The sequence below is a fragment of the Anoplophora glabripennis genome, unplaced genomic scaffold, assembly GCF_000390285.2.
Source record: "Anoplophora glabripennis isolate ALB-LARVAE unplaced genomic scaffold, Agla_2.0 scaffold40, whole genome shotgun sequence".
In the NCBI taxonomy this organism is placed as follows: domain Eukaryota; kingdom Metazoa; phylum Arthropoda; class Insecta; order Coleoptera; family Cerambycidae; genus Anoplophora; species Anoplophora glabripennis.
This window is the reverse complement of record NW_019416268.1, coordinates 167813-176665: the sequence shown is the minus strand read 5'-3', so window position 1 is coordinate 176665 and position 8853 is coordinate 167813.

Below are 8853 nucleotides of genomic sequence, written 5' to 3'. Positions count from 1 at the left end.
TTGGTAGATATCTATTAGCGATTCTGTATCAGTTTTAATAGATGAAAAGGGTAAGTAAGTACAGGTAGTAGAGTAGAAATAAATAAAATAAAATAATTACTAAATAATGCTTTCTTGTTCCATTACCTTGTAAGAAAGATTAGGAATTCCTGTTTTAAGAATTTAAATTGTTTAAAACACATACATCTGTTATAACAATATATCATAATTTTTATAAAGATAAAGTATGCCCAGGAAAGGCGCTCTTTCTGGATATGTTTCTTATTTTAGACCCAAAAGGTACTATATTTTAATTCATTTTCTTCATACTACTATATGAAAATAAAGTACAACCCTGGAATGTACGGTTCACATACGGACCTCATACATATTACGTAAACCTAAAATAGTCTTTGATGTGTACGAATCACTATTTTCCAATTTCAAACAACAAATGTTCTTCATTTAGTAAATATTAAGTATATTATTTATTATCCATTTTAACACCAATTTGAACAAGAACAAAATAATAGCTGGATTTGTTCCCGATTTATATTATCGATTTATTAGCCGTTGCTTTCGTCAAGCAACGATTTCTAATCGACATACGAAAAGTGAAAGCACCGCTAAGTGAAACATGCTTTCAACGTTAATCGACGCTGCTAACTTGTCAGGAGCATCGCGAATTACTTGTCCTTTGCTTTATGGATTACTGTCAGACTTCGGGCTCGACTGGGCTCTCGAGGCGATATTTGAACTGATGTTAACGTAATCTTCTCGGAGGTACGCGGGATGCCTTGTTTACGAAGTTGTCGCCGCAAATCCAACATGTTCATACGGAAAGGACAAACAGGAGACGCCCCGGTATGTTTTGTACGGATTTTGGATGTAATATTTAGCGTATGGGGTGGGCCAATTTTGTCACTTTCAAAGAGATTTTTCGTAATTTCTGAGGAGCCGGACAAAAAGTCCTCAGTTAAGATGTCCCGTTCTAGATTTCCAAGAAAAATTGAACTGGGAAGACTGCATCTTGATTTATTTTAGAGATACTCGACGTTCTTTATTTTTGGCCACTTTTTCTTGTGTCAAATAGCTTTTTTAATTGTGAAAATCTTAAAATTTATTTAAAATGGTTTTTATTTTTTTTTTGCGTACGACCTAGAGATGTAGGCCATATTTTTCTATACCTTCCAATACTTCAGTTATCGTAAAGATAAATATATTTTTCAGAATCAATCTCATACAGGGTGCTTTAGATTGATACTACTATAACTTCAGGGGCACATAAAATATAAAATAAATCGATTTTTTTCATATAGACCCAGGGTTTATCATCATCTTTTGATTTTGAGATATAGATGCTCTACATCTATATCTTTTCCAAAAAACAGTGTATTCCATTCAAATTAGGCACATGTTTTTGAAGATGCTAAATAAATCATTGTTGTTCTGCTAGAAGTCGGTCTTTCCTAGTGACATTTTATGACATTTTTTTTGTGGTTAGGTTTTAGTCATGAGTAATGTTTTTTCACAAAAAGTTACCTTTTTAGAGGTGCTGAAAACGCATCGTTTTTTAAGAAAAACACAGTTGACTATCTTGTATCAATCAGCTTCTATTCCTTAATATACATGGTGTCAGAAAGCGATTAGGTCACATTTCAAAGATAGCTTCCTTAGTTCGAAATATACCGATCTAGGTTATGTTAACTTCATACAATTTTGCTTCGTTAAAGCCTTCAAAATATGAAATCAAATTTTTTCGAAGAAAATCAAATATATACAGTTGTTGTAAATTTTTAATATAGCTGCTTTTCCCCGTACCCCACGCTGTAAATATTCACTTCTAGCATCCACCTTTGTTGGCGATGAATAACAAATACAAAACGTCGCTAATCCCTTACGTTTGCACCCGTCGTCGTCGAGAATTTCCGCGATAAATCATCGCGCCGTTCCTTGCACCCGAAAAAAGATTGTCGGGCCGCGGAAGGATAGATTTATCATAGGAGAGCGCGCGAAAAAACCCCAAGACGGATCCGCGTTTCATTGCCGGAGCGGGGAACATAAATCAGGCGACATTGCGAGCGGGCATGTCGAATCGATTCCTGGGACGTTAAAATAAATAATTTATTTCGCAGGCAGAGCGCTGTCGCGTGTCCCGTACCCACGTGGCGACCAAGAGAACCGGAACGGAATTCCGGTCCTCTTGGTCGCCACGTGGGTATCGGAATTCTGATCGCGTTTAATTAACGACGGCGACAGGCTGTTCACCTGGAGAATTATAATGTGCCAAAATTAATTACGATGTCTTACATATTTATATATTTCGTTTCGTAGATGAAGTGATTTTGATTCTAAATAAATTTTAATACAAATGCGAAAATGGGAAAAATATTATTTCGTGACCTAAATGCTGAGATCTCGACCTAGGGGCAAGAGAGGCAATCTTGGTGTATGAATTGTAATGCTACTAGTATAACCAGATTACTTTACCCAAAATACCTTTTTATAAAAAAATAATGTTGAAATCATTTACCTGTCATCCGTAGCATATCAAAACATCATTGTTGTATCTGATGATATAGTTTGTGGTCTTCACAGTTCGTTATTACTGTGAAATCTGAAAGAGGTTTATATCGACAAATTTCGAAAAGTGATATTGGTTGAAATAGATTTCGAAATATCATTCCAAATCGAAAAAGGAGGGGAAGGTATTGTAAATGGAATTATGATGGGTTTAGAATAGGATCAACTAGAGGCATCCAGATATATCAACTCAAATAGATAATGTTACAAACAAATTACAAAAATTAAACAGCCATTTCCATTTATTTTGGAAGACATGTTGTATAGAGAATCCAAATACTCCAAAACTCAAAGAAAAATATATTTTANACAAATTACAAAAATTAAACAGCCATTTCCATTTATTTTGGAAGACATGGTGTATAGAGAATCCGAATATTCCAAAACTCAAAGAAAGATATATTTTAGAAGAGTTAGAAGGGGAAATTTTACAGTTTCCCACCAACTGTTCAATCCCCTTGCACTATAGATTTACTCATTTTAAAGATATAATTGCAATTTTAAAACCAACAATGTGGTTTTATGCAAGAACCTTTGATTTAATATACAGAGTGTTCTCAAAGTTCTGTAATTTATTTTAACAGCTGGCAGAACTCGTCAAAAAAGTCGATTTACCAAAAATCGTTTATATAAAAGTAGCAGAAGAAGAGAGTTATAAAAATCCTGTTCTACAAAAATGGATCAAAATTGTTACCATTTGTTGTTGTTTTTCAACGCAGTGATCGAAGATGACAATAAATCAGGTTTATATTATAAAGTTTTTAAATTTCAACTTTTTTAAATAATTGTTAATAATTGCTTTATTTGGCAGCTTTTATATAAACGATTTTTGGTAAATCGACCTTTTTTAAGAGTTCTACCAGCTGTGAAAATAAATGACTCAACTTTGAGAACATCCGATATATACCTAGCTATGGCCCTGCAGTTGGAATATCATTTTTATCCACTTTTTCTTCAATGTTAAAATTTTTTTCTTGCATAATTTTAGAGTAAAATTTTAAATTTTAATTACTCCGGACTTTATTGGCAACTTCCATCACTTTTATATCCCAATAACAAACTCAAAATCATGTGCAAAACATTTTATTAATTCCAGATTCAATGTGATAACCAGCCATAATGATAATTGTATGCTATATTTAGGAATAATGGCATTTATTTCATGTTTAATTAAAATTTCATTTCATTATTCTGTCCCATTAATTAATAATGAATGCAAAGGGCATTTTGCTGTAAATAATCAGTTGGCATATTGATTTAATTAAAATTATTTTTTTTTGCATGAATTTTAACTTAAAACAATGCCATTACATCCGTGCCTGCCAATTAAATAATATTGTTACTGTTGCGAATAGGTTTTATTAAAAAAACACGTGAATATGTAAAATAATTTGAATGACATGATATACTTACCTGTGTAATTTTGAATCGTTTTTTATTGAATATACAAAGCTTCTTCGTTTATAAATCAAAGCAAGTCACAACGTTTTATATATACAATCGAAATCAATTTTGTAAATGTTTCCTTTTGCATCATCGAGACTTCATATTCTTTTATTTCCATATTGGAACGTCCCAATCCTACTCGACTAAACGCCTTTCAAGTTTTGCTGTCAGATTTTTCTCCTTTAGAATAAACTCCCTTTCCCCCACACCCCCTTTCCTAATCTCTAGCAATATGGGTATTAGATATATCGGAACCGATGATTCTTTCACGTTGGGCAGTGGTTTGCAGTCTGGAATAAATGGTCCGCCATTAGGTTGCTTTTCACATAGTATTCAAACGCTTGCCCTATTTATAATTTAAAACTATGCTGATGACGCCTATTTGTACCCATTCACAGGTAATGGAAACGTCTGGCTCTGGTGTTTTCACTTGATGGAAGCGATATTTCATTTAGGTTCGGTGTATTTTTTATCATCGGCAGTGGGATGTTTATATATATTCAGGAGTGCTAAGAAATAATGACGATGCCAGTGATCCAGGATTTATCACTTTAAGCCAAAATTTATTTAGCCCCTTAAACAAAAAGAAATTATGTGTCATCTTTTAAATAGACGTCCAATTTTATATTCTATATTGCCTTTATTATGCATGTTAGTGCACCACTTCAGTACCTTTCTATCAAAACAATAATAATACAAGCCACTCGGCTGTGGTTGTCTCATCAATTAAATGATGCGGTTGCTTCCAGGGCTTTCAGTTCTGTTCCGTTCAAAGGGGCGTTTCCTTGTGCGTTCCTCTATCCTATCAGCTTACTTTTTACCAAATATGACCATGTAAGGAAGTGTTTACAAAAGTTAGATAATGATGGTCTTTCACACACAGGTTAAAACTAAATACTAATATTTATATGAAACCCTTAGAGACGAAGTGGTGTCGGTTCATAGGAGGTTACAAGAGTGATGCCGACAGGTATTTTTATGTAGGTATGAGTGGTATGACTATGGCATGATCTTAGGCACCATCTTTTGAATAGATTTTTACATTATAACATTTTTTAAATGGTTTGAATCAGCTTAATATTTTTAAAATACATGGGGATCATGTTATTATTAAATCAAAATTATTTAAAAAATGTGTGGTTATAAAATACCTTTTTATATGTTGTGCACACTCTTAAAGCAAATATATGACATAAATAGGTAGAATCGTTATGCGAGTAACCCTGTACTTTTTCTTTACGCATTCGAAATTGACAAAAAATTCAGAACATACATATTTCATAACCAGGGAAGCATAAATGTAGACATAACTCTCGGTCGGCGTCTCCTCGGTTTGTGGGTTTTGAGGGATCAAGTGGTAAATGTCCCGAGTAGCCCTCCAAACGGCTTTCGATTGATTGAAACCGTACATCGACGGAGTGACCGGTGGAACAAAGTGATTTTATCGACAGCCGTCTCAAGTTCTATCTGTTATAAAGAATGGCCACTGAAGGAAATCTTAGACAATGGCGGGATTCGATATGACTTTTCCTCCTTCCATTTTTGGTATAATAAGGTCGGCGATTGTGGCGCCTTATTTGTAAGGCCCGCGAATCAATCTTATATTGCAGGTTCGTACTTTGTTTTTTTTTCTTACAACATGAAAAATATTTAGACTATTTTGCAGAAACTTAATTTTGATACTATAGTGTGAGAAAAAGAATTAATACATTTGTGTGTGTGTGTGTCTATGAAAAAGTGAGTAAATTATTTTCCTTAACCAAATTTTTAACGGCAACGAACGTACAAAATAACGCATAATTCACATACAAGGTGTCCCAGAATATGTGGGCAATTTCTCGGATTTATACAGGGGATGTTAAAATAACATGACAGGTTGTTGGATCGAGGAGGCCATGCCACTGGCCCTCCTCTTCCTATCCAACGATTTTCGAAATGCCTGTTTAAGTGTTTTCGAACTGCCAGACTAAAATGGGGTGGTGCCCCATCTTGCATGAACCAGATACCATGTCGTATTGCCAAAGGTAGGTCGTTTAAAAGTTTTGGCAAGCTCTCTAGGAGAAATTCCAAATAACGTTCCCCTGTTAACCTTCTAGGCAATACAAATGGTCCAATGAAATGTTGCCCGATGATTCCGGCCCATACGTTAATGGTTCAAGCTAGTGCGTCACAATAGAAGTATGTGGATTTTCTTCTGCCCATAAATGCAAATTATGGGAGTTTAGTTTATGATTCCATTTTTACAAAATCTGGTTTCATCCGTAAAGAGAATTGAACCGATGAAATGTGCATTGTTGCAGTACCTATCTAAAAGCCAGTTTGAAAATTACATTCTTCGCGTAAAGTCTACAGGAAGAAGTGCATGGACTTTCTGTATGCGATAGAGATGCAATTGTTGCTCTTTAAGGACTCTAAGAACGCTTAAACGCTGAAGCACTCTTTCAAAAGTTTTCCTGTCAGGAATTCTTCGATTTGGATATCGTTCCTCATAAAGCCTTCTGGCTTCTAAGGTATTAAATGGTGCAAGTCCATACAATAAATGCATTGCGGCATATTCAGCAAACGTAAATTCCATTCCGGCAAATAAAATAAATCCGAGGAATAAAAAAATATGGAAAATATCACAAGTTTCGACACACGTTAACTGACACACTCAGATATGTACTGTAATTCTTATTTAAATCGCTAAATGTAAAAAAAAACAACCATAGCACGAAAGAAAAACAAAGGGAAAAACAGGTGTAAATAAAAGTGACATTTTTTAGACATGCACAGAAAGAATGCAAACATCGGTTTATTAATATTATTTTATGTCTTTGTCGTAGAGGGTGTAAAAAAAATGACATTACCTGTGCTGCAGCTAGTCCGTCCCTGGCAAACCAAATAAGCCAAATTGTTTTCAGGGGTCAATTTTTAAAGAGTCTTATCTGTTGTCGATGTTATAAAAAATTGTTAAATTGCAGAAAGTATTTTAAAAGTTATAAAAAAAAAATCTATTTTCGGGGGCATCCTTTAGGGGCCTATATCTTCGTAGGGGGGGCTCTAGGGAAATTTTTTATAGAAATGTGTCAAGTTATTTTGTCGTTTTATTAATCCGAGAGATTGCCCACATATTCTGGGACATCCTGTATAAGAGTTAACCGAAGTGCACACGAAAATAAGAAGTATTTTAATTCGGACTTACAGATGTTGAACAAATGGATATCAAACGATTGGCGTCAAAATTTTATTGCTCACCATCTAAAAATATTGCTGATAATTTTCTTTAACTCTTGAAATGTCTAATGTGGGCTGTTGTATATTTAATGAAATGAATATTACAACGTTGTCCCTGGATTTACGTCACATACATCTTACTTATATAGAGAGTGTTTACGATCTCGGGGAGGAAATAAATCGAGGTGTAAAAACTCGACGGATAGAAATATTTTCTGCAAATATTTTATATTTCTTTAATACCTACTGACATTTCACCATGACACGAGGAAACATTTTTGAAACCGCTGACTCCTTGATTATACAAATCACTGATCATAAACATGTGCACTCGCAGTTTTCATCAGCTACTCCATACCACTCGAGACAGGTTGTGTTTACACGGAAAGAAAACTCGTTAAAAGTAGACGTTACATAGATTTTAACAGTCATAAAAGTTAAGGAAACCTGTAAAATTGAATTAAATATATATTAAAACAACTATTAATTACAAAACGAACGGTGCGCTGTTTGATGAATGGTCCGAGTACTAGGTGCATGGCTCCCTTTGTTTGGATCTCAATTTCAAGCCTTCAACTGCAGGACCTGCTGCCTGAAGACCGTTCCTGGGCAGCGGGAATTAATAGTTGTTTAAGAAACAGTTTTCGCCAGGCATCTGAAAATTTCATATGGTAGCCAGCATCTGGCAAAGACTACGAAAGTCATTAATAATTCCTTCAGGCGCGCGGGCCGGGAAAGCTGGCAGTAAGAGTTTACAAAGATTTTTATTTTCTCCGGCCGGAGTTCCGGCATAAATTTGCGAAGTTCGTGTTCGAACGCTAGAGTGCCGAATAAGATTGGCCAGGGGATTACTTTCGGCGTAATCGCCCGTTGTTCTTCTCTGGTCGCGTGAAGGGCCAAAAAAGGCAGGGGAAATCGATACAGAGCGGGCACCCTGTTGTAATTTTTTTTTTATAAAAGGTCAATACCCCGATAGCAGTCAACTGTTCCGTTGCCCCAGGAGACTAAAAGCTTGTGATACGGAAAAATTCAAATTTTCCGTAGAAAAATGTTCAGTGGGGGAATAAAAATCATTACTGTAAATATAGACTAGGCGGTATCTGTTTTGGTTTGGGTGAATCGTATATCCACGGAGATTTTTGGCTTTTTGGCTTTCAAATGTCACTAGAAATAGCAGAGAGCGCGGCGAGTTCAAAACCGCGACACGCTTAAAATTTTTTAATATATCAGCTTCTAGAGGTCCGATTTTAATGATTTTTTTTTAAATCGATGTCTCGCGATTTAAAAAAAACAATTAGCGTATTTTCAAATGCCTATTGTTAATTATTGGTCTTTTAACAGTCCGATAATTATTTATCTTTAAACTTCCTTTAATTATCAACTTGATTTTTTATTGTATCAAAAGTAAGTGCATAAACTTATATACTGTTTATTAAAGGTCAAAAACAAATTTATTTAAATATTCTAAAATTGTTTAAACAACAATTATTTTCAAAATATGTCGAAAATTAGTAATATAATGAGTTAATTTCTAATCATCATTCCTTTTGTGATTAAAGTATAATTCAAATATTACTTTTAAAATATAAGCAAATGAGAAATTAACTCATTATATTACAAAAATACAAA